Source organism: Styela clava, chromosome 11 (genome assembly GCF_964204865.1).
Source record: "Styela clava chromosome 11, kaStyClav1.hap1.2, whole genome shotgun sequence".
Lineage (NCBI taxonomy): Eukaryota > Metazoa > Chordata > Ascidiacea > Stolidobranchia > Styelidae > Styela > Styela clava.
The window spans coordinates 14468118-14495465 of NC_135260.1; the positions used below are offsets into that span (position 1 = coordinate 14468118).

At 32.7% G+C, this 27348-nt stretch overlaps 1 long non-coding RNA gene across 1 annotated transcript; it reads left to right on the forward strand.

The window, feature by feature from the left end:
• The first annotated feature begins 536 nt into the window (after positions 1-536).
• Positions 537-21805, forward strand: LOC120339635 (uncharacterized). Its single transcript, XR_013478807.1, has 7 exons — positions 537-607; positions 1299-1360; positions 2161-2281; positions 9363-9483; positions 16135-16173; positions 16966-17071; positions 20979-21805. It is a non-coding gene; the product is annotated as an uncharacterized LOC120339635 (long non-coding RNA).
• Positions 21806-27348: the final 5543 nt, after the last annotated feature.

Consider the following 27348-nt stretch of genomic DNA (forward strand, 5'->3'; position numbering starts at 1 on the left):
GTATTCACGTGCGCGTTTACTCTACAAATATAAACAGACAAATATAATGGAATTGCTTGATTCTTTGTACTAAGCTCCCGTCACTGATGCAAAAATGTGTGATCTGAGATAAACACCCCTGACACGTTTTAAAATAAAAAATAAGTAAATATGCAGTTAGGGTTTTGGGTTAGGAACGATTTGAAAATTTGAATTTCCGGCTGAATCTGCATCCCTCACCTTAACTGAATAATTACTATTTCTATTTAATTCGAGCGTTGGCGGGGTGTTGTTTTGGGGTTGGGCTTGGTACAAAAGATCCTGAGAATATTACTGTGAACTAGGTATTATACGATGTATGAAGCAAATCTTAACCGTCATTTGAATTCTGCATCTTTGAGATCATGCGTCAGAAGCGTGATCGTCTCGTAACAACAACCTGGAGTAATTAAAGTAATCAGAAACAATTAGTTAGCTTTTTTCGTCAAATATTTTTGCGCGGGAAGCCACAAGCGACATCGCTTCTAGTCAGTCACAAATGTTCGTGGTAAGATGAAGTTTGATTTTGTGTAGGATGTATAGATAGGCTGACTGTGGGTTATGACAGTGAGTTCGAAACAATATTCAGGTGAGCTAAATGTTCTTTATACCTATTGTTTTCATTGCTATTATATTGCTTTCATTTTATTATTGTATAAGTGGTAAATTAGAGGTTTTCGGGCCTATACGAATTGGAATTATTAACCTAATACAGAAGTCTAGATTGATGGATGATTTTATTTTGTATCGAACTCACTAACAGCGGGTTCCATCGTTTCTTCACAAATATGCCAAACTTAAATGCTATATGGCAATACATAAACTTATCATAATAAGAAACTTAAACGTAGTACACCACTGATCTACGTAACTACGTAAGCTGCATTCAACATGGTACGCTTTTCATTACATAAATGTAATACATAACTTTCAAAACTTTCGCAAATGTAGCGCAAAATCCATGGTTTAATAGGGATTCGCCGTAACCTTTTTACTTTAATATATTATTGTGTATAGATTGAATCTTTGTACAAAGACCTACCAACGTTGTAAATAAGAGAATTAGTAATTATCCAGTTTAAGTTAGGAATGCAGATTGCGCTGGAATTTCAAATTTTTAAATCATTCCTAACCCCAAATGGATAATTACTAATATGTCATTTTAAAACGTGGCGGGAGCTTTGTGCGAAAGATCCGATCGATTCAGTCCCATTGTCCATTGAATATGCTAGCTACAGTTCTGCGACAGTTTATTTATCAATATCTTAACTTTTTTTCAGGTGCAAAAATATTAAAGGTTAAAGAATCAAAGACACAAAGTAACGAACGGGGAATATTGCAAGTAAATATTATTTGAACATTTTATTTGACTTTCGACGCCTAATGATTCCTGTACACCACTGTTTTTGTTTAAAATGCTAAACAATTCGATGCGAGCGCACCGCGTCTCGGGTCTTGCGATCAGAGTCAGCATTGTTATGCCACTTATTTGATTCCCGCTCATTTGATCCTGTGCATTCTATCGAAATTGTAAGATTTGCACAAGTTTTAATAATTGTGTTTCGAAGCAGAGTCCAAAAAAGTACTATAAATATAGTACCTTGTATCAAATTGGTGTACTCTTTGCGACCCCTAAAATTCGTTGCACGCTCCTCTGCTGGATATCGATCCCCAATTTGCGATCCCAACCGTGAACAATGTGATAATGATACAAGTTACTGATCAGAGGTAATTAGTCATATACTCCATGAAACAAGTATAAAACTTCATTGGGTATTTTATTGTTATTGTAATATTTGCAATTTGTGCAGTTTGAAAACTACACCTGATATGTTATAAAGTATATATTTGAAATTTAATGGCAATAGTTGAATAAATTTTACGTATTTACGTATTTTATTGAAACCCACGTATATTTTTAGAAGAAAATATTCAGAAAAGAGTTTTACTTTTATTAAGAATACAAAATGAGGTACAATATAATACACTATCATATCATTTTAACAAAAGGATGTAATTTTGGTGAAATCAGCGACATAGTTGAAAATGATGAATAATTGCATAGTTGGCTCAACAAAATTTAGTTTAATTCAAATTTAGAATTGGCTTACACAAAATCCTGACATATATATTGATTTTCAGCTTTTTAAAGCCCTGCTTGAAAGTCGGCAGGACAATTTATCGTTGGACTAAAAGAAATTCGTCAAGTGCTAGGTTTTTATCACTGAGAGTGAGATGGAGGCCTATCAAGTCTGAAGAGCAAGTACGTAACCAAATCATTTGAAATCTTTCCATTTACATGTCTTACAAATTACAAATTATTACTTTCAATATATATATATTGAGTATAAGCTTAGTTTTGTTTCGTCTGTCAAATGAAATTTTCTATAAATTACAACCTCAAAATTTCATAATATTATGATTCGCACAACTACCGTTTTATTCTGGCTATTGAGTCATCCCAGTGATAAAAGGTCATTTTTTAGAAATAAAAATTAGGCTTTTTCGTTCCCGCCCAATATTCGAGACACAAGAATGCATTACATTGATCTTCATTTTGTCAGTTTGGGCACCAATGCGCGCTCATAATTGTGTATGGCAAAATCTGTTAAAACCATACCATGTTTATTTCGTAGAAACGCGGAATTAACTATTCTGTACTACAAATTAACTGTAGCAATATCCGGTGAATAATGGCATAGTTAGTACAGCGCTGCACCTTCATGGGCTAACTGCTGTGTTGTCTCATCTGCTGTTGTTTCGTTCAATCGTCCAAACCGAAAGGCCAATTACTATCTTGTAATGCATGATTGCCACCTGGTAAACTCATGTTGATAATAAATGAAGCACAACCGGTGTTAGCAAAACGATGTAATTTGCGTTTTGCTAACACCGGTTGTGCTTCATTTATTATCTACTATCTTGTAATTTCAGTTTATTTGAAGGTCATTGGGCCAGCATAAATAAAAGGCGTTTCATCGCAATAGGGCGTCACGTTGTGATTACGACAAACAGTGAATTTTTTTCATAGTGATACTTAAGTTAATCCAGCAGTGTATATCTGCAGAGATACTGAAAGGATTTGAACTATGCCTCGTTAAGTGCAATTCGATTAAAACACAACCCCAACTTAATAACCATGCGAATATTAAAACTTATTGTTTAACTTTTGGTTATTATAGAGTGCCTATATATACACTAATATGCCTAATTTGTTGAAATCGTTGTTCTGGCCTTTTTTATTAATCTGATGAGCGTATTTACCACAAATGGTAGTTCACACTAACTACCATACATATTTTAATTTAATCAGGCTAATTCCTCAAGTGTAACTGTAGCTCATCGTGACCTGCTCGCTCTGGCAATGAACAGTTGATAACCATGCCTTTAATGTTACCAACTAGTTCAAACTGGAAACGCCCCAAATTTCCAGTAATGATATTATAATAGTGAGTCATACTAAGTTTATGAAAACCGTTAATCTTACATCTTGAAGAACTTGTGTCACTGACGGCACTCACCGTCAATATAAGATATAGTAGTTTCAAAACTCTAGAATTCTTGCTTTTTGGACACGTAGTGGACATAACGATCGTTTCAATATTATGTTGTTGTTGTTGTTGTTCTTGTTCTTGTTCTTTGACACGTTTTTAAAAAGTCGCTTTTCTCTTCGAATACTGGACCGATTGCTTTGAAATTTTCAGTGGTTAAAGATAAAAATTTTCTCCAGAAGGCTACTTTTTTTTTCGCTATGACGTCATCAAAATTATGTGACTCTACGTGTCCATATATTTGAGCATAGCTCTCTTGTTGGACACGTTTAGTGGCCATAACGATCGTTTCAATATTATGTTGTTGTTGTTGTTGTTCTTGTTCTTTGACACGTTTTTAAAAAATCGCTTTTCTCTTCGAATACTGGACCAATTGCTTTGAAATTTTCAGTGGTTAAAGATTAATTTCTTCGCTAGAAGGCTATTACTTTTATTTATTTCAAAATTTTGCGTGAATTCTATGAAATTTGATATTTCGTCTAAAATTTTGCTGTATTATTTTTTATCCATGGGAACACGGATTTTAGTCAGTGTCATGACTGGCTGTACGTTTTGATTCTGCAAAATTCAGAACTTTTTTGAGGGTACCGGTAGCGTCAAAGGTACCGGTAAAGACTGATTCGCTCTGGTCTAACGTGTCCATATATTTGTGCGTAGCTCTCTTGTTGGACACGTAGTGGACATAACGATCGTTTCAATATTATGTTGTTGTTGTTGTTGTTCTTGTTCTTTGACACGTTTTTAAAAAGTCGCTTTTCTCTTTGATTACTGGACTAATTGCTTTGAAATTTTCAGTGGTTGAAGATGAAATTTTTCTCCAGAAGGCTATTACTTTTATTTATTTCAAATATTTCTGTTAGCTCTGTAAGATTTGTTTTTGTTTGCTATGACGTCACTAAACGTTCTGCGGATATCGGACGCCATTTTGTGTCCAACGGACCATCTTGCAATTTCAATTCACGCTGTCACAAGACAGGACCTTCTAAAGATAGAGAAGTTCTGGTACCGTAACACAGCGCGGTGACACTGAACTAACTCGTAGCTGTCAAAAGCTTGAAAATCCATACAAATATGAGAAATAAAAAGATGAAACTTGGCAGGTGGGTAGAGTTGTGTTTCTTTTAACCATATTTGAGAGTTTCGCGTTTCTACAATTGAAGGAGGGGGAATAGGGGGTGTGCATTTCCGATACGTCGATAATATCTTTATCAACCAATTTGCGGCCACCGTGTTTTCGTCTGTTTGATTGCTGTGATGTGGTGCTTTGTTTATAATTTAACGAGTTTTGTTCGAAATAACCGTGTTCTTGAAATATATGACGGTCAGAAATGCAATTAGAAGCCCAATGTTTTCACGCTGTCACAAGACCAACAATTGTCAACCAATTTGCGACCACCGTGTTTTGTCTGTTTGATTGCTGTATGGCTGCGTATGCGATAGTCTCGACGCAGCATAAACGGTGATCAAGGCTTGAAATCCGTGGTCGCACACTGGTCGGTCGCAAATACGTCTTTCGAGTGCCGTACTTTGGGGATTTGTATAGCTTCAACCCTTTGTCGTAGAAAGTTAATACGAGGTTTAGCGTGTAGAATAAATGCCGCCAATGCACCCACGGTGAAAAAATTAACGGGTTAGATATATTGGTTTTTGTTTTATAGCGGTTTGAATGAAATTGTCCGCAGACTGGCTACACCACCCTAGGCCTGGTGAGTTGTCCGTGTAGTCGAATTGTCCACCAGCCCTAAACGGCTATGACAGTCACTGTACCAAAAATTGTACCCCGATTCGGCTGGTGTTAAGTTGACGCATGTTATATAGTAACGTTTTTATGTGAAATGTTTGACTGTGGTTCGGTACCTGATCCGATAATACGGTACATAATTGACTCATATCACGAGATATTTCAACTGATGTTTCAATTGTCACAGGACCTAAAATATCTATGACAGTCCCTGTACCGTCACGGTACCCCGATACAGGTACTGGTAAGTCACCGCCGGTATGTTAGTCGTTGGTCACCGCATATGATTTTTGGGGAATTGTTCTGCGTGTCCATATATTTGAGCATTGCTCTCTTGTATTTCCTTAATGATTACAAATTTTAACATAAACTTTTGGCAGGAAATTAAAATAAAATTTTATTTGTAGAAATTAACAAAGGTAGTAACAAAGATCTTCTTAAAGAGGCAAAATTACAAGAAAATTTAAATACCAGAAAGACTGATTTTTTGTTAAATAATTAAATCTATTTTGCAAAAATTGTACATTTTCCCTGGTGTTTTTGCATTTATGTCTCAGAGTCAACACTTCACAAGTTTCTTTGAATATGATAAAATTATTTAAAGGCTTGAAGTTTATGAAAATAACGCTGTACGATCATCAATCTTTGACGCGCAGCACGCACTGCTTCTTTTGATAACTTTCGTGTTTCGCAAGCTTCTATTGCATCGAATTCAAGACATAAAAGTGTCCCGGAATGGTTTTAACACAAAGTTGGCAACCCTAGGTTGCCCACCCCTGCCCTATGACCTATAGATTATTGGACACGTAGTGGACATAACGATCGTTTCAATATTATGTTGTTGTTGTTGTTCTTGTTCTTTGACACGTTTTTAAAAAGTCGCTTTTCTCTTCGAATACTGGACCAATTGCTTTGAAATTTACAGTGGTTAAAGATAAAAATTTTCTCCAGAAGACTATTACTTTTTTTTTCGCTATGACGTCATCGAAATTATGTGACTCTACGTGTCCATATATTTGAGCATAGCTCTCTTGTTGGACACGTAGTGGACATAACGATCGTTTCAATATTATGTTGTTGTTGTTCTTGTTGTCCTTGTTGTTGTTCTTGTTCTTTGACACGTTTTTAAAAAGTCGCTTTTCTCTTCGAATACTGGACCTGAATTTTTCTCCAGAAGGCTATTACTTTTTTTTTCGCTATGACGTCATCAAAATTATTGCCATTGGGTGGCGCTACGTGTCCATATATTTGAGCATAGCTCTCTTGTTGTTATTATTGTTATTTGTTTCCGTCTCCATTTTTAAAAAATCGCTTTTCTCTTCGAATACTGGACTAATTGCTTTGATATTTTCAGTGGTTTTAGATAAATTTTTTCTCCAGAAGGCTATTACTTTTTTTTTCGCCATGACGTCATCAAAATTATTGCCACAGGGTGGCGCTACGTGTCCATATATTTGAGCATAGCTCTCTTGTTAATTAGACATTAGAAACTTGGGTGTCGCTGCTCTATAACCAGTTTGAAGGTTACTATATACATGAGATCCCACCAAATTGTAAATCTACTATAGTCAGCCTATATGCTAGTAGCCTCAGTAATCATACCGTCCCATGTTCATAAACGTTTGAATCTGGAAATATATTCCATATTTCCCTATCGTTTATTTCGTAGTAATGATCTGTCATGCTCTTATTTATATATATATATGTATATAATGTCTACAATGTCTGTAGCTGAAGTTATTTATAGACGTATATTTTCAGGAAGTGCTGGGAAGGAAAGACTATAGAGAACTTGAAGGCAAAATATAACACACTAATAAATAACTAGAATTCGGTTCGAAACCGAAGACTTATCGATCGAAGGTTAGGAGATCCCCCAAAACAGTGGTCTTACTCCATAGTGACACCGTGTGTCCCATCACTAATTAATTAATACCTCGCTAATTATACGACATAATCCATCCAAAATAGGCCGATCCGAGCTATGATGAATGCACATGCAAAATTTAGAGCAGATTGAACCTCTCTTTCGTGAGATATCGCGTGCATCTAACAGACAAACAAACAAACAAACAAATACCTATCAACATACTTACCGATCTTAAGATCGATAAGTAATTAACTAGTTACGATTTAGATAATGAGATATAAACATAGCACACTGACAGATCATTCCAAATAAGTAATATTTATAATATTGAAAATCTGCAAATAATTTAAGAATGGATGTAAATGGATATCAATAGGCTACAAGTTGTCGTCTTTGTATCTTTAGAATAAGCATAGCTTATCACAAGGGCGTGGACAATTTTTTAAGTGGCGTAAAGGTGATTAAGAATAGAAATATTTGTTGGTCTTTATCTTTCCCGCTTATTTTTGATATTTATATTTCTTGAATATATAGCCGTATTTTCAACGTGCTTTTCAATGAATATAAATATAATTTATATGATTTATTGCAATATTATACACTGACAGATCATTTCAAAGTAATATTTGTAATTTAGGGGGAAATCTGTGAATAATTTGTCAATGAACTGAAAATTAACATTTTCATTTTCATGTATCTAAAGCAGCCTTTCCCAACCTTTTTTGGTCGCGAACTATTTTCTCACCGGCGAAAACCTCAAGGAGCGTTTACTGCAACCGTACTCTCTGTGAAGAAGCAATGAAACCAAACACAACATTAAAATTTCAAAATCGGAAATTCACCGCAATTACACGTTCGTTAAAAGAGCCGACGTTTTTAGTGTATAATGGCCGTTTCTGTCGCACAATATGCAGTTCATGACAACGACAAAAAATTAAATGTCTTTCTATTTTAATTTAATTGTGTTCATGGTAACTCGCTGTTGCGTCGACTTACGACAAGCTGAAAGCATTACTTCTTTAAAATGCCACGACAATCTGCGAACATGATAATGTGAGAATATATTGCCCGATTATATTTAGTTTTGATACATATTTTTTGCGATCTTGCAAATTTGTTATCGCCGTTAGGAAAATCCTAATTTCTGCTATAAAGTTCCAGAAAGTACAACTTGATTTAGCACTTATTAAAAATATATTTAAAGTTTATGAGTAAATTCAAAAAGACATATTCATCGCCTTGCTTTACTATTAAGTTAATTGTGATAATTTTAATCTCCAATTGTGCTGACGAAATAAAAGCAATACTACTCAGAAAATATCAAAGTGGTTAAGTGCCCGATTATATTTTGTTTTGATTTGTGTTTTTGTGAATTCGTTAAATCTGAGCTGTTCGCACAACACCTACGGCGCTCCAGTACTGTACGTCCCAATGTGGAGACAGTAAGGCAAAGAATCCTAAGAAAAAATGCCACGGTACGTACGTATACTACGGTAGCATCCGAAATTTTGCAATTTGTAATGTCTAAAAAAGCGTTTTTAATCGGTCGCGGACAATCATAAAACAAAACTTATGTTGTTATCCGTTTTATTTTGTATTGCCGCTTTTCAATTTAGAAAATTTGAGTTGCCACTATTGACACCTACCAGAAAAAAAAATTATTCCTCGTTGTTCGAACTCGTGAACTCTCTCGAAGCGTGTGTTTTCGTCGGAAATCCGCAAGTGAGTTGGGAAATCCAATCGTTTGATTAAGCGACGCGTCACTTGTTACCAAATTTCCGAATAGTAAATTGCTATTCTAATAGTTGAGTATTCGAATATATGCCAAGTTCTACTCATTAACCAGTAATTATTGACTCGAATAATGTTATGTGAATAAACCTGTCTTTTATGTTTCATGTAAATTCTAACGTAAATCGTATCTTGGCTGACAGTTAAGTTTCGCAAAAACGTTTGCAGCCCGCAGTGAATTTCTGGCTCGTTGCGGACTCATTCAAACGCTCCGCGGACTCGGGTTGGGAAACACTGATCTAAAGTATAAGCATATCTTCTCTGTGCTCCTGTCAAGTTACATTTTCTGTAACTTAAAACTTAATAATGACATAGTTCAAACAGCTATATTCAATTCAAATCAATATTATACAGAATTTACCTACATTTCATTATCTCATATAAATTTCAGCTTTCTGAAACACTTTTTGAAAGCGGGAAAGACAATTTATCATTATATCTAAAGACATGCGAAGTTATTTGTCCGATTATGAATCACTGAGAGAAATGGCTGCTTCGAATCTAAAGAGCAAGTATGTTATTAAAATCTTTTAAATCTTCCTAATTTACACTCATCACCATTATTCACGGATCCCCACAATAGATTTTGAAATTGTTATCTATTACTATTTTTAAGTAAGTTAAAATTATTTTACCTAATTTGAATGCTAAATATTTTCAATATGCTTAATACCAGGCATAAATAAATCTAAATTTCATAGATAAATTAAATATATTAAGGCTGTAAACTCAGAAAACATGAAAACCCTTTTGGTGTTTTTGGAATACTGAAAAAGTCCTGATAACGTACGCGATGACATTTTGGTAGAATCGCCGATAGTTTTCGTCAGCGTGACGTGTTTTTATTAAACAACTTATGTGCTTATTCTCTCTGAATCACAAATTTTCCTTGGCATTTGCCTGTATTGTTCTACGAAGCCAACGATAATTTTTTTTTCTTGTGCAGAATTAAGATTTCAGGGTGCGAAAAAAGTTAGAATACTATGTTACAAAAATCGGTGAAGAGAAGCTAAGAATCAATGAGGAAGAGGTGAATCCGCAACCCAATTTATTGTTAAAAAGCGGCATTATAAAATATTAAAACTAAAATCTAAAGCGGAAGATTTAACCATAAGTTTTGTTTTAGCAGTCTCGTTTTAAGACATTGTAATTTTGTGTTATGTTGGGATTTCTTCAAAATGTGTACAACTATACAATATAGTAACTAAAATCGAAACACAGTAAATTGTTCGCACGATGTACCTTTTGTCTATTTTAAAACTAACGATGGAGCCCAATACGTCTTTTTCTCGGTATGTGACGATATATAAGATAATTATTGCAAAATATATCGATCAATATTTTTTTTGCAATATTTTAAATTACAATCGTTTGTATTTTGTCCATATCTTTAAAATAACTCTGAGTGCCGAAAAAACAAATCAAATTTGACTAACCTCAAAATACGATTCCGGTCTACTTATAGTTGGTAGTTTGGGACGTATTTTATGCAGTTTTTAAATAGTGATTTTTCATTTTAATATTCGTAAAAGTTTTCTCGACTAAAATTCGAGTAACGAAGAACACCATTACATTTCTATGAAATTACTATGACAAGACATTTTAAATGCTTGCACCGGCTATGAATTGAATATTTTACTCGAGAAAAAAATTTTTATCCACTGCGATCCTACTTATAGATAATGTCACATTTGAATTTACGCTCGTTGTCATATTTCGACGCTACTGATGTCAAATATTATTATTGATGTTATTACTTCTTTTGACAGTCACAAAATTAGCCAAATCAATATTTTAATAAGTAATCGAATGGCTCACGAAGCCCATAGGTTTTACTCACCGAGCACTTTGAGAACCTATGCACAAATAGACCAAGGGAGAAATTTTTGTCAGAGTGTTTGAAGTATCGTTGTACATGTTTAATAGCTGAGTTTTAGGCAGAATATTGTACAATTTTAGCATCTCTTTGAAAATTAGCTCTTTGCATCTAATATTTAAATATTCACTCAAGCTTGCCATATTAAGATTTTGTGGCAACGCTTCCAAATGGCTAAAAACTTAATATGGATACGCATTATCGCGATAGTTACCTTATGTCCATGCTTGTCCATGGGAACGTCCCATGGGATGGGATGGGACAACACACATTTGTATTTCCCATGGGACACGTGGGACACGAAATCTGTATGATTTTCGGGAAAATGATGGTAAAAAATTTCATTATGGATTCCGTGTCCATATATTTGAGCATAGCCCTCTTGTTAGTTATAAACAGCAAAACATATTCAGCATTAACAATATACCTCGTGAAAGGGCTGATGGACACATGTATAATAGTTATGAATATAAAGTTAACAAAGTCCGTAAATGTTGTTGTTTCGCGTGGGTCTTCTTACATGTAGTCCTATTTATTGGGCGCTAAACCTAAATTTAACAATTTTTATTGAATTTTATTACAATGGGAATTCCATGGGATGGGATGGGACAAGGATAATTGCTATGGGATGGGAGGAGAATGGGACAGAAAAATATAATCTATGGACAGGGTGCTTATGTCTATATTTATTAGCATGTGTCGCATAATCATATAATGTTATTTATTTTGTTAAATGCAATTTGAAACTAATTTATTTTTTCCAATCGTGTGAACTATACTTGTAAGTTGTATATCTATCAACAAATATTATTTGTAATTTTTTCGGGAAACCTGCAGGCAGAGTAATATATTTATCATATTGAGTATAAACTCAGCTTTGGTTTGTCTGTCAAAAGGAATTATCTATGGAAAATCCCCTAATTACTTTATAATATCATGATGCGCACCACTACCGTTTTTTTTCTGGCTAATGAGCGAAAAAGACAAGAATAAATTTTAGCAATAAAAAATCGTGTTTTTGTCATATTACCGCCCAATAATCGGGTTGAAAATTGCATTACTTTGTTCCAAATTTTGTTAGATTTTTGTCATTCCTGAGAAGAAACTTTTTCCCTTGTGTTTGCAGTAATGCTGTTAGTTTAGGCACCAATGCGCGCTCATAATTTTATATGACAAAGCTTTTGGAACCGGACCCGCGTTCATTTCTTCGTCCGCATGAAATTTAATATTTTACCCGAAAAACTGTAATTTAGCATTAAAAAGCAAATTAAGCATTGCAAAATGGGCGTAGACAATTTTTGAGGGGGCATGTAGCTAATTAAATCTATTTTTTGTTTGTCGGACTTAATCATGAATTTTTTTGGATATTTACATTCCACCCACGTATTTTCAAGGTATTTTTGAATGAAACATACCATTTGTTATTTGTAGCTTATTGCTAGCTAGTTATTTTCGAAGTGTGGCGAGCATTCTCATAACAAGAGATACATTGTAATCACCACAATTCGTAAAAAATATTTTCATAGCTATATTATACTTATGGAATGTTTTTTTTCTTCTTAAGATATGAGTACCAGTACTTCATTAATTTCTCCATTGAACCCTCTAGCTAACGTCTAGCTAACTGCTAGAACAGCATTGTATCAATAATAATATATAGGAGAAATCATTAATTTTAAAACATGGCGACTCATTTCTATGTATAATGAAATAAATTGAGTACACATTGAGTTTTGCGGATACAAGGATGTCTATATATCCTGTGTCATTTCTATACGTATATTTCCTTCTTCATTGGTAGCATAGTCATTATTTATCCTGCATAGGATTTATTGATTTAATTTTATGAGCCAATCTGGCTAATCTCATATATGTAATTTGAAATTATCATGGTCTATGACCATGGTACTAACCAGTTAACCGTGTCATTCGTGTTCCGAACCAGAATTACATTAGCTTCCCAATAACGATGTTATATAAGTACGTCCAACCGAGTGTATCAATTAGAATTCTATACCATTTGGCACTAGTTAACCACGCCATGCAAGCCCCAAACTAAAATATCGTTTCCACTTCCAGTGGCGATACTGTAACGCAGTGGTTCTTAAACTTCTTCGTATTGTGGCGGCCTCCAAAAAAATATGCTCAAGTTGCGACTCCCCGTGAAAACCGCCCCAATGCCTTTCAATAAAGGACCTTTTTGCAATGAGTTTTCAAAGTCAGTGAAATTGCATTTAATGGGATGGGAATACTTGCGTCTTTTTACATTTGTCACTGAACTTTGGTAAGAATTGTGAGAGCCGCACGCATTTCTTGAGATCGATATTTTGTGTGTATTACGGCCATGGGCGAAAAACCTGCTTTACATGAATACGAAGTCCCAAAAGGGATCAGAGTGCACAACGCATTTTTTTACCAAGGAAGGATAATCCTTGTTGAAGCAAATCCAATAACTCATTACATTTTCAGAATTAAAATTTCTTTTTAGAACGATTCTGTTCAAAAACGGTGAAGAAAAGCAGCAATGTATTAATGAAGCAAGATTTAGGCCAAGAAAACATGTTATCTAATAAGCCCAAACGGCATTTAGTAACATCGCATCCCCAGTTGCAACAAAAACCACGGAGCTTTTCTACTTGAACGATCCAAACTCAATGTAGCCTACGTCATACTTGCGTTTTTAGACTTCTTGTATAATATCGTTTTTTACGCTTGTAATATCACTTTTTCTATGCGCCCAAAATAGATTCCGCAAAAAAGAAGGAAAATTTCGCGACGCCCGAGCAAAATTGAAACGACGCCCACTTTGACAACCACTGCTGTAACGTATCAATATAGCCATAAATTATATTGGTAATAGTCCGTTCATGTTCATAATTGTCTGCATTTAGAAATGCTTTTCCTATTGCTATATCGTTAATTGTTGGTACTAATATGTTAGGTTATTATGTGTATACATCTAAATAAATGATAAAATAGAATAAATACACGGGTTTTACGGATACAAGCATGTCTATATTTCTTATGTTTTATTTATACAGGTATTACGTTATTGATAAAATGATCATTAATATTCTGTGTAGAATTTACTTTTTTAATCTTATGAGCAAAACTTGTTTTTACCACAAAATAGTATCATACTATAAAAAAAAGAATCCGACTAAGCTCAGAAATGTAATTGTAAATTATCATGGTCTATACCAGTGGTTCCCAAACTTTATAGTCGCAGTAATATATAGGGTAAAATATACAACTTCATCGCCTCCCCGTTTACAAAAACATTTGAGGTCAGAAACGAATATAATACAGAACAAATAAACAGGATAAATCATAGTTTATAGTGTTTTTAATGAGATATATTAGCTTAGTAGTCTTCAAACGAGTTTTTTTTTTTAATTTTTGGTGACATTTTCGTAAGCCACAATCTCAAATCACCCCGTTTACTGATCGAATTCGATTTCTTTGTTTTGACAGCACTTGTTTTTTTACAAACCCCTTCTCCACCATAAAAAGGTCGTGAGTGAAGGAATACAGGTTTCTGCCTTCTGCCTTTTTTGCAAGGTTTTTCAAATTACGAGAAATTTTCATTAAAAAATGCATCTTTATAAAAATCACGCATTGATGCATCTCTCGAATATGAGATATGAATTTTATTTCCTCATTTCATTGCATTTCAAGATTTTGCATTGCATTTAAATATTTTCTGCGGTATTGAACCCCTGCACAGTGGACTCAGCATCAACTTTTTTGCGTGTTATTATTTGTCTAAATATATTTAAATTATAGGCTCGTTAAACGATTAACTGGTTTATACCACCTGGTAGTAAACAGTTAATAACCATGCCATTCATGTTCCAATCCAGAATTGCAATAAATTTTCAATACTGGTAATATTGGAGTGAGTCTAATCTAGTACATTAATATAACCGTGGATCTTACTACCTTCGGTGCTGGTTAACCATGTACTTCGTGTCCCAAACTGAAATTTTCAATAGGGATAATATTTAAATTAGACCAATTGCTCCAATGTAGACGTAAATCCCCTACATTCGACTTATACTTCCGTTGGTAGTCCCAGTAATCAATAACCATACGTTTCATGTTTATACGTGTTCGAACCCGCAATCTTTGGTAGTCCAAGTAACCATACAATTCATATTCATAAGTGTTCAAAGCTGGCAATTCTTGGTAGTCCTAGAAACCACGCGTTTCATATTGATAAGTGTTCGAAGCTGGCAATATTTGGTAATCCAAGTAACCATACAATTCATATTGAAAAGTGTTCGAAGCTGGCAATCCTTGGTAGTTCAAGTAACCATACGATTCATATTGATAAGTGTTCGAAGCTGGCAATCCTTGGTAGTCCAAGTAACCATACAGTTCATATTGATAAGTGTTCGAAGCTGGCAATCTTTGGTAATCCAAGTAACCATACAATTCATATTGATAATTGTTCAAAGCTGGCAATTCATGGTAGTCCAAGTAACCATACGATTCATATTGATAAGTGTTCGAAGCTGGCAATCCCTGGTAGTCCAAGTAACCATACAGTTCATATTGATAAGTGTTAGAAGCAAGTAATCCTTGGTAGTCACTGTAATCATATGTTTCGTGTTGATAAGTGTTCGAAGCTGGCAATATTCCTAATGTGTGAGTATTCATATCTTATATTCATGTGTGCATGTATGACGCTGTATTAATGCGAATATTACGACTCTAAAATTGTTTATCATGAGGTATCTAGGCTAACATGTCTAACTTCGTTACAGGCATAGTCCTTATCATTCTGTATACCATATACCCATTTTTATTAAACTTGAAACCCGTTTTCACCACAAATGGTAGTTCACGCGAAGTACCATACTATGTAAGTGGATCTGACAATGTGTTAATGTAGTTGTACAACCCCTTGTATGTTGATACCGTTATTGATATTCTGTTGAGCGTTGGAAGGTGAATTGTGTTTCGAATAACGACAACATACAAATGTATTAATATAATCTTAAATCTCACACCCATTGGTACTGGTTTAACAATATGGTTCGTGTCCTAAAATTAAATTTCCCATAATTTACTATAGCCGTAAGTATCTTATAACCAGTATAGACCTTCATTGGTAGTGTTCCTATACCCTCATGTCCATAAGTTTTCTAGAAATATATTCTCTAGTCCCTAGTTTATTTCGAGTATTAATATTTTATGTTCTTATAATGAATGTATAATATCTACAATCTCTGTGGCTAATGTAACTTAATTGAAAATTAATTGATGAAATATATATTTTTAGTTGTTGGGAAGAAAAAGAAGACAGGACCTGAATATTAAGGTAAATATAACGCACAATGCCTGTGGGCTGTGGTACACAAACATTTTGAGCCGCCCAGGTTTGGAATTTCTCAAGTCTCGCGCCCCACCCCAAAATAACTAGTTAACAATGTGCTACAAAAACACAGATAGTTAAGGCGGAAGAAGCACGTTGCAAATACGTGGATGGAACGTAAATAATGAAATAAATTAAGAAAATAAGGCGGACAAGATTTTAGGCTTTTTTTAAGTTTCATCAATCAGCTTCACGTCCCCTTAAAATGTTTACGTTTCCTTGTGAGGCGCGCCCCACCGTTTGAAACCACTGAACTAGTAAAAAATTGACTGGTCAATATTTATATGATGAGATACAATATATTGCACTGACAGATCATTCAAATTAAGTACAAATTGTAATTTTCGTGGAAATTTTGGAAAATTGGAAAAAATAATTTTAGAATAAACGAAAAATTAATAATAATTTAATAATTTAATAAATTTCTAGTATAACCTTAGCTTCTCTGTATCCCTGTTAATTACAATTTCAAAGATTGATAATGACATAGTTCGAACAACTATATCTCTTCTCTGTATTTCTGTCAAATAGCATTTTTTGTGATTTGAATAACTTGATAGTGTCTTAGGGCAACGAAATTTAGTTTCACCTAAAGTTAGATAGACTCGGTATACACATAATCATGACATTAGATTGATTTTTATGTATTTTTAATATAAGCTTACCTTTGCTTCACCTCAGTATTTTTTTGATTTATTAATCCAATACTTGATAATGAAACTATATATTTATTTTCAGTTTTCTAAAACACTGCTTGAAAGAGTCATTGCATCAAACGGAATCGACATTGTTAATAGTCTGGTGCATCACGGAGTAAGATGGAAGCCTATATAGTAAAGAGCAAGTATGTAATCTTATAAATCTTTCAATTTATATTTTGTCAGGTATAAACTGATATATCATGTTAAATCCCGCTAGTCAGGAAGAGCTGCAAATATTTGAATTATCCTCACAAAATGTCCAAAATATTTCGCCCAATTTTATTGATATAATTTCGTAAAGTTATGTGATGCAATGGTTTCCACACGCTAGTTCACGGGCAGGTGTTCAGTTTTTAGCCGGTATGCTATAAATTTTGCTGATTTGTTAATTTCGTATATCTAATTTCCGAAAAGACGCGGGTTATGTTTTTTATGTTTTTTGGGGGGCGTTCTGCCATCGATGGCAAGTATCGAAGTATGTATGTGCAAGTCGCCAGCAACGGGGTTATAATACTGGCAATGGGGCATTTGCGGTTGCATTCATACAATTGGTCGGGCCTCATTTTATAGTGTTTATTATGTTCATATGTTATGGGTTTGTTTCTTCGCCATAGCGTTTTGTTAGTTTTTCAATAGTCTAGAACAGTAGTTTTAACCAGGGTTCAATCGAGTTTTTGGTGTTCGTTGGAGCTGTTCCAGGGTTTCGACGAGGGTTCTTTAAACTAAAACAGTTTTATATTATGGCATCTTCCCATCACATCGCACTCAAATTATGCAAATTTAACTAGAGTTCATCTCAGATATTTAAACTTACACGTTCAACAACTAATAAATTAGCGTTGCTGTTTGTATAGTGTGCGCAGTTGTACGTTTTAGTTAACCTGTCATCTCCACGGATGTCGCGCGCTTGGGTGTTTGTGCTTATATGATAGTGCTCTTACGACTTTGAAACATCTTGGGTTGTTATGGAAAATCTAGGATTTTCGAGATGAATCTTTTCATTTTCTATAACCTTGCACGAAATTAGGTTTCCAGTTTATAAAGTTAGGATTGGGCTCCTAATTTCAACTGTTCGGTACGATTGGGTTTGGCGAGAGCTTTCATGATAGCGCAGGGGTTCGACAGGATCGGGAAGGTTAAGGTTAACTAGAATTTGAAAAATCACACATCGTTACGTAGTATTATTTTTTTCGATGTTGCCATAAAGTATAGACAGACAGGTACAAATAGATTTGATGAAATATATATCCAATTCATATAGAATTATATTTTCTGTCATTCATAAACCCAAAACTTTACATAGTTCATATAGTTCACATAATGACATAGTTCGAAAGTATATTACCACAATTAAGAATGTTTCTTAAGAAAAATGAGAGATTTGGGAAAACACCCCCGGGTTCGGGTTGAGAAAGATTTAAATATTTGAAATCTGCATTTGTTTTTTTTTGTTTTTTTGAAAAAAATGCTTCAATTGAATTGAACTTAAATTTGTCATTAACTTAAATGCCCGACCCAGATTTGTGTTTGGCAAATTTTAATTTTTATTAAAATACAAAAAAGTCTGATAAACAATAATTTATTTCTTAGTCATTGTCGCATGAATGTCTTATCCGTACAAAAATACATTGGGAAATGCTAAATGATGTTTATTGTTTTTACTTGAGTAAAACGGTAAAGATGGAAAGTAAGTATGTTAAGCTAAATATTGGGGAAATTAAAGCAAACGTATCAACAAAAAAGCGCTGAACGTTTCCACGAATTTATGAAAGAAATGAAATGGTCACTTATAATTCTCTGATAAAGCGTAATAAATTGATAGATTTGAAATCACGTAACACGAGGACTTTTTATAATTTTTTTAAAATTTTCTGGTTTTGTCGTAACGATACTGATCAGTTTGTTCGTCATTAGGACTTGCGAGTACTTTTGCAGAGCAATGCTGTATTACATAATGATATTTTGCGAAAATCTTAAGCTATGTGGTGATGAGAGAAAAATGAACTAACTACAAAAGTATTGTTCCTCCATGTTCCATAGAAAACAGTTCTAAACAGGCTGGCAAGCCAGAAAATATCCAATTTACACTGCCCACATGCCGAGTCATATTAATAAAGCCCTCGCTTAATCGTTTGTTCTTCTATATTAGCTGATCGACTGCTGATAAGTGGACATTTATAAACTTGTTTTGGTATCCCAAGGGCATGACACTGTAATATCGTTGTACCATACGTAGTTCGTCAAATAGCCGCGTTTTTATTACTTTAACTTGTTTCTAATTTTAATGTTGGAGAGTGTTGGAATAATTTTAGATTAAAACACGTCCAACTAACTGTCAACTAAAGGCGCTTAAATTCACCCAATAGGCTAGATAATTTCTCTGCTACAAATGCGGTGCACTGGTTAAACTTGTGCGTGCATTGAAAAATATACACGAAAGGAAACAGAGAATGAGACAGAACGTTTTTATGTGTTAAACTGTGTTTGGAAAGACAAAGTTTTGGCGTTGGTTAAATTTAAATTTTGCCGACAGATTACTGGAATGCTTTGCTTTTATTCATTTCGTGTCACATTAATAAAAAATAAAAAAATACGTTTTCTTTAATATTTATAGTTACGTTAACATATTTTAAAAATATGAATTCAAAACCATCGCACCACAAATAAGATTTTTAGGATGTACCTACATGAAAGCAAGTAGAATCCATATTTTTATTTTTTCAAAATTTTAAAGTAGTATAATTTTGTCACAATTACAGCCAACAAGGCTCATTAACGCATTTTCTAACCGAACGCCGATATTATTAGCGTCAGTGTGCAATGTATTTAAACTAAAAAACGTATCTGAACCCAAAACATTAATTTCTTATTATCTGAAATATGTTTTTTCAATCTGAAAAATTGTGAGGCATGAATAATGCTTGCAAACTGTTACTTTACCTATAGTTTGGACTGCACTCTTGAGATAATATTTACATAGCATGTAAACGTCGGCAATTTCTGCTTCAAAATATTAATATCGGCGTTTTATCGTTGTTGTCGAATCGGTATCGGCGACAAGTAGTATTGGTACATCTCTCATGTTGGAATCTCTAGTATAATGTAATGGACGTTAATGTAATGTTTAAAATTGATATCCACCGCATGCGTTTTGTATCAAATGATATGTTGTAAAACAATGTACTCTTGCACTGCAAACATTAAAACTCGTATGATATCAAATAGCATCTCTTATTAGGCCATCTTAAGCGTGTAATTGGATACACATACTACTACTAAGATTCATTTCCTCATCTACAGACAAAGTTTTTTGTTTTATTCCGTATATATATTTGACCCGGGGTTATTTCGAAAGTTATGGGGAATTGTACTTTTGGTGAATGACCGCTCATAAACTACTCTCTTTGAGGCAATTTCATCTTCAGTTCGTGGGAAGAAAATAGTCATGTTGACGTAAACAAAATCTTATATCGGTCTCGTCTTCTAATATTCTTGTTTGTTTATTATTATTTTGGTATTTCGGATCATTGCGAGTCGGCTATTTAAGAGTTAATTCGCATTAGAAGTTTGTCGTTTAAGTAGTGTTAATTCAATTGCCGTAATAAACTGATTGTTGGCTTGTATTATATTTTGGTTAAATGGGTTAAATTATATTGCATAAATTAATGTTGCTATTGTTTGCATCTTTCGGAATTAAGTATGTTGTCGACCTACTTAGGTTGGTCGTAAACTTTAGCAACCCTATACATTTATAGTTTTGGCTTCTACATTATTGCGTTTCGCACATATTATTTGTTTTTTCGTACTTTGATCATGTAGACTGGATATTTCATTGCCAGTGATAGACTTCAATCATATTCAAAGTTGTGGAGTTGTTAATATCGAGAAAACTGGCAGATTATAGGTCTAAGGTAGTTGATGACGCGCAACGTCACCGCCCAACACGTTATAGGCGTCTTGTAGAGTCTCATCATACGTAATAAGTTGCTCTTAATTTACTTCCTCTATTATAAAAAGACATGATAACTTAATGTATATATATTTTTACAGGATTCCTCAATTATGGAACTTGACGACTCTTTCTGTTTTTCAAAAAAAAAATAGAACTCAATTATTCAAATATGAAGAAGAGTTTTATTAAAGATAATCAAGATGTGCTAGCCAACAAATGCATTGAGTCCACACAAAAGACTTTGATATAGAAAAAGTCACCCTTTGTTTGAGACTGTATCCCATTGCCATACGTACTTTAAGCTCGTATACATGTGCACTGATTACCAATATGTGGTAGCAAACAAATGCATTGGGCAGCACACACAAATGCCTTCATATCAAATAGGACTGTTGTTTAAAGCTATACCAAAATGCCATACACAATGTAGAAGGATTATATGCGGAAGTTTAACATGGGTCAACCCGTGAGGAATTAACTATTTGTGTAATTTGAACAATTGCAAACGGATTCTTGATTGTATATTTATTAATGAATTGAATCATAGCTCAGAAAAATAAATACAATTGTTATTTGTATTTTGACACCCTGCAATGTAATCCTGTATTTGATGTCCTGGTATGAAAAATTTAAAATAATTCTTTCGATTTACGTTATTCTTATATTTTTATTGCTGTTATTATATGTTACTGATTTGTGATTTATATTATTGTTTATTACTGATATTGTATATTTTTAATGAGCTTTTTTGTAATATGCAGTTTCCATATTTGACTATCTTATTTGCCGTAGTCATTATTTTCTATTGTATTTTTTGAGATATTTTCAACAGGAAAACAAGATATCGTGACAACGACAAAGGAAGAAAAGTATTAACAGGGCTTGCCATGGCTTTTTTTAAATATTTTTTTCATTGTAGATAGATTTAGACCCATCCCCGCCATTAGGAATAATAGGGATTTTATTAGGCTTAGATATTTTTAATGTTATTCTAGCTTCTCAGGCACAGAACTTTGAAGACACTGGAAAAATCAAGAAAATACGAATAGAAGGAAAATCTACAAATTACATGTAAATATTTTTTAAATTTTATGAGGCTTAGGTATTTTTAATGGTATTCTAGCTTCTCAGGCCCAGAATTATGAAGAAGTAAGAAAACGACTGATACAAGGAAACAATGAAGAAATTAGGAAAAAAATGAAAGAAGGAAAATCTACAAATTGAATGTAAATATTTTTACAAATTTTATTAGGCTTTGATGTTGTTAATATTTTCTTAGCTTCTTAGGCACAGAATTTTGAAGGCACTTAAGAAATTGAAAGAAGACAAAACCAGAGACAAATCTAAAATACCGGTAAATATGTTACATTTTTTTCATTAGGCAGGCTGACTTTTTCCATTTAGTGTTCATTTTGATTTTATTTCGATATAATATTTTTCTAATTATATTATTACTGATACAATGATGCACCAAGTATTATGTTTATTGCTGGCATTTAATATTTATTAATAAAGCTTTTTAGTAGTATGCTGTATCCATACTTGCCTATCTTATTTGTTATAATCATTATTTTCTTTTCTATTTTTGAGATATTTTCTACTGGAAACGATATCGTGACACCAACAAAAGACGAAAAGTATTAACAGGGCTCGCCATGGATTTTTTGCTTTTAATATTTCATTTGTTATAGATAGATTAGTCCCAATCCCTCCATTAGGAATAATAGGGTTTTTAATAGGCTTAGATATTTTTAATCTTATTCTAGTTTTTCAGGCACACAACTATGAAGACACTGGAAAAATCAAGAAAAGACGAATAGAAGGAAAATCTACAAATTACATGTAAATATTTTTCGAATTTTATTAGGCTTAGATCTTTTTAATGGTAATCTAGCTTCTCAGGCACAGAATTATGAAGAAGTAAGAAAAAAAGACTGATACAAGGAAACAATGAAGAAATCAGGGAAGAACTGAAACAAGGAAAATCTACAAATTGAATGTAAATATTTTTACAAATTTTATTAGGCTTAGATATTGTTAATAATATTTTAGCTTCTCAGGCACAGAATTTCAAAGGTACTGAAGAAATTGAAAAGACGGAACCAGAGACAAATACCGGTAAATATGTTACATTTGTTTCATTAGGCAGACTTACTATTTTCATTTAGTGTTCATTTCCATTTAAATTCGATATAATATTTTTCTGATTATATTATTACGGATACAATAATGTACCAAGTATTATGTTTATTGCTGGCATTCAATATTTATTAATAAAGCTTTTTTTAGTAATATGCTGTATCCATACTTACCTATCTTCTTTGTTATGATCAATATTTTCTCTTCTATTTTTGAGATATTTTCAACTGAAAAAGATATCGTGAAACCGACAAAAGTAGAAAATTATTAACAGGGCTCGCCATGGCTTTTTTGTTTTCAATATTTTATTTGTTATAGATAGAATAGTCCCAATCCCTCCATTAGGAATAGTAGGGTTTTTAATAGGCTTAGATATTTTTAATGTTATTCTGGCTTCTCAGGCACACAACTATGAAGACACTGGAAAAATCAAGAAAAGACGAATAGAAGGAAAATCTACAAATTACATGTAAATATTTTTCGAATTTTATGAGGCTTAGATCTTTTTAATGGTAATCTAGCTTCTCAGGCACAGAATTATGAAGATGTAAAGAAAAGATTGATACAAGGAAACAATGAAGAAATTAGGAAAAGACTGAAACAAGGAAAATCTACAAATTGAATGTAAATATTTTACAAATTTTATTAGGCTTTGATGTTGTTAATATTTTTTTAGCTTCTTAGGCACAGAATTTCGAAGGCACTGAAGAAATTGGAAGAAGACGAAACCAGAGACAAATCTAAAAAACCGGTAAATATGTTACATTTGTTCCATTAGGCAGGCTGACTTTTTCCATTTAGTGTTCATTTTGATTTTAGTTCGATAGAATATTTTTCTAATTATATTATTACTGATACAATAATGCACCAGTATTATGTTTATTGCTGGCATTTAATATTTATTAATAAAGCTTTTTAGTAGTATGCTGTATCCATACTTGCCTATCTCATTTGTTATAATCAATATTTTCTCTTCTATTTTTGAGATATTTTCAACTGGAAACGATATCGTGACACCAACAAAAGAAGAAAAGTATTAACAGGGCTCGCCATGGATTTTTTGTTTTTAATATTTTATTTGTTATAGATAGATTAGTCCCAATCCCTCCATTAGGAATAATAGGGTTTTTAATAGGCTTAAATCTTTTTAATGTTATTCTAGCTTCTCAGGCACACAACTATGAAGACACTGAAAAATCAAGAAAAGACGAATAGAAGGAAAATCTACAAATTACATATTAATATTTTTCGAATTTGATGAGGCTTAGATATTTTTAATGGTATTCTAGCTTCTCAGACACAGAATTATGAAGAAGTAAGAAAAAAAACTGATACAAGGAAACACTGAAGAAATTAGGAAAGAACTGAAACAAGGAAAATCTACAAATTGAATGTAAATATTTTTACAAATTTTATTAGGCTTAGATATTGTTAATAATATTTTAGCTTCTCAGGCAGAGAATTTTAAAGGTACTGAAGAAATTGGAAGAAGACGGAGCCAGAGACAAATACCGGTAAATATGTTACATTTGTTTCATTAGGCAGACTTACTATTTCCATTTAGTGTTTATTTCCATTTTAATTCGATATAATATTTTTCTGAATATATTATTACTGATACAATAATGCACCAAGTATTACGTTTATTGCTGGCATTCAATATTTATTCAATAAAGCTTTTTTTAGTAATATGCTGTATCCATACTTACCTATCTTATTTATTATAATCAATATTTTCTCTTCTATTTTTGAGATATTTTCAACTGGAAACGATATCGTGACACCAACAAAAGAAGAAAAGTATTAACAGGGCTCGCTATGGCTTTTTTGATTTTAATATTTTATTTGTTATAGATAGATTAGTCCCAATCCCTCCATTAGGAATAATAGGGTTTTTAATAGGCTTAGATATTTTTAATGTTATTCTAGCTCCTCAGGCACACAACTATGAAGACACTGGAAAAATCAAGAAAAGACGAATAGAAGGAACATCTACAATTTTTTCGAATTTTTCGAATTTTATGAGGCTTAGATATTTTTAATGGTGTCTAGCTTCTCAGGCACAGAATTATGAAGAAGTAAGAAAAAAGACTAATACAAGGAAACAAAGAAGAAATTAGGAAAGAACTGAAACAAGGAAAATCTACAAATTGAATGTAAATATTTTTACAAATTTTATTAGGCTTAGATATTGTTAATAATATTTTAGCTTCTCAGGCACAGAATTTTAAAGGTACTGAAGAAATTGAAAGAAGACGGAACCAGAGACAAATACCGGTAAATAATTTGTTTCATTAGGCAGGCTGACCTTTTCCATTTAGTGTTCATTTTGATTTTAATTCGATATAATATTTTTCTAATTATATTATTACTGATACAATAATGCACCAAGTATTATGTTTATTGCTGGCATTTGATATTTATTAAAAAAGCTTCTTAGTAGTATGCTGTATCCATACTTGCCTATCTTATTTGTTATAATCATTATTTTCTCTTCTAATTTTGAGATATTTTCAACTGGAAACGATATCGTGACACCAACAAAAGACGAAAAGTATTAACAGGGCTCGCCATGGATTTTTTGTTTTTAATATTTCATTTGTTATAGATAGATTAGTCCCAATTCCTCCATTAGGAATAATAGGGTTTTTAATAGGCTTAGATATTTTTAATCTTATTCTAGTTTCTCAGGCACACAACTATGAAGACACTGGAAAAATCAAGAAAAGACGAATAAAAGGAAAATCTACAAATTACATGTAAATATTTTTCGAATTTTATTAGGCTTAGATCTTTTTAATGGTAATCTAGCTTCTCAGGCACAGAATTATGAAGAAGTAAGAAAAAAGACTGATACAAGGAAACAATGAAGAAATCAGGAAAGAACTGAAACAAGGAAAATCTACAAATTGAATGTAAATATTTCTACAAATTTTATTAGGCTTAGATATTGTTAATAATATTTTAGCTTCTCAGGCACAGAATTTCAAAGGTACTGAAGAAATTGAAAAGACGGAACCAGAGACAAATACCGGTAAATATGTTACATTTGTTTCATTAGGCAGACTTACTATTTCCATTTAGTGTTCATTTCCATTTTAATTCAATATAATATTTTTCTGATTATATTATTACGGATACAATAATGTACCAAGTATTATGTTTATTGCTGGCATTCAATATTTATTAATAAAGCTTTTTTTAGTAATATGCTGTATCCATACTTACCTATCTTCTTTGTTATGATCAATATTTTCTCTTCTATTTTTGAGATATTTTCAACTGGAAACGATATCGTGACACCAACAAAAGAAGAAAATTATTAACAGGGCTCGCCATGGCTTTTTTGTTTTTAATATTTTATTTGTTATAGATAGAATAGTCCCAATCCCTCCATTAGGAATAGTAGGGTTTTTAATAGGCTTAGATATTTTTAATGTTATTCTGGCTTCTCAGGCACACAACTATGAAGACACTGGAAAAATCAAGAAAAGACGAATAGAAGGAAAATCTACAAATTACATGTAAATTTTTTCGAATTTTATGAGGCTTAGATCTTTTTAATGGTAATCTAGCTTCTCAGGCACAGAATTATGAAGATGTAAAGAAAAGATTGATACAAGGAAACAATGAAGAAATTAGGAAAAGACTGAAACAAGGAAAATCTACAAATTGAATGTAAATATTTTACAAATTTTATTAGGCTTTGATGTTGTTAATATTTTTTTAGCTTCTTAGGCACAGAATTTCGAAGGCACTGGAGAAATTGAAAGAAGACGAAACCAGAGACAAATCTAAAAAACCGGTAAATATGTTACATTTGTTCCATTAGGCAGGCTGACTTTTTCCATTTAGTGCTCATTTTGATTTTAATTCGATAGAATATTTTTCTAATTATATTATTACTGATACAATAATGCACCAGTATTATGTTTCTTGCTGGCATTTAATATTTATTAATAAAGCTTTTTAGTAGTATGCTGTATCCATACTTGCCTATCTTATTTGTTATAATCATTATTTTCTCTTCTATTTTTGAGATATTTTCAACTGGAAACGATATCGTGACACCAACAAAAGAAGAAAAGTATTAACAGGGCTTGTCATGGATTTTTTGTTTTTAATATTTTATTTGTTATAGATAGATTAGTCCCAATCCCTCCATTAGGAATAATAGGGTTTTTAATAGGCTTAGATATTTTTAATGTTATTCTAGCTTCTCAGGCACACAACTATGAAGACACTGGAAAAATCAAGAAAAGACGAATAGAAGGAAAATCTACAAATTACATTTAAATATTTTTCGAATATTATGAGGCTTAGATATTT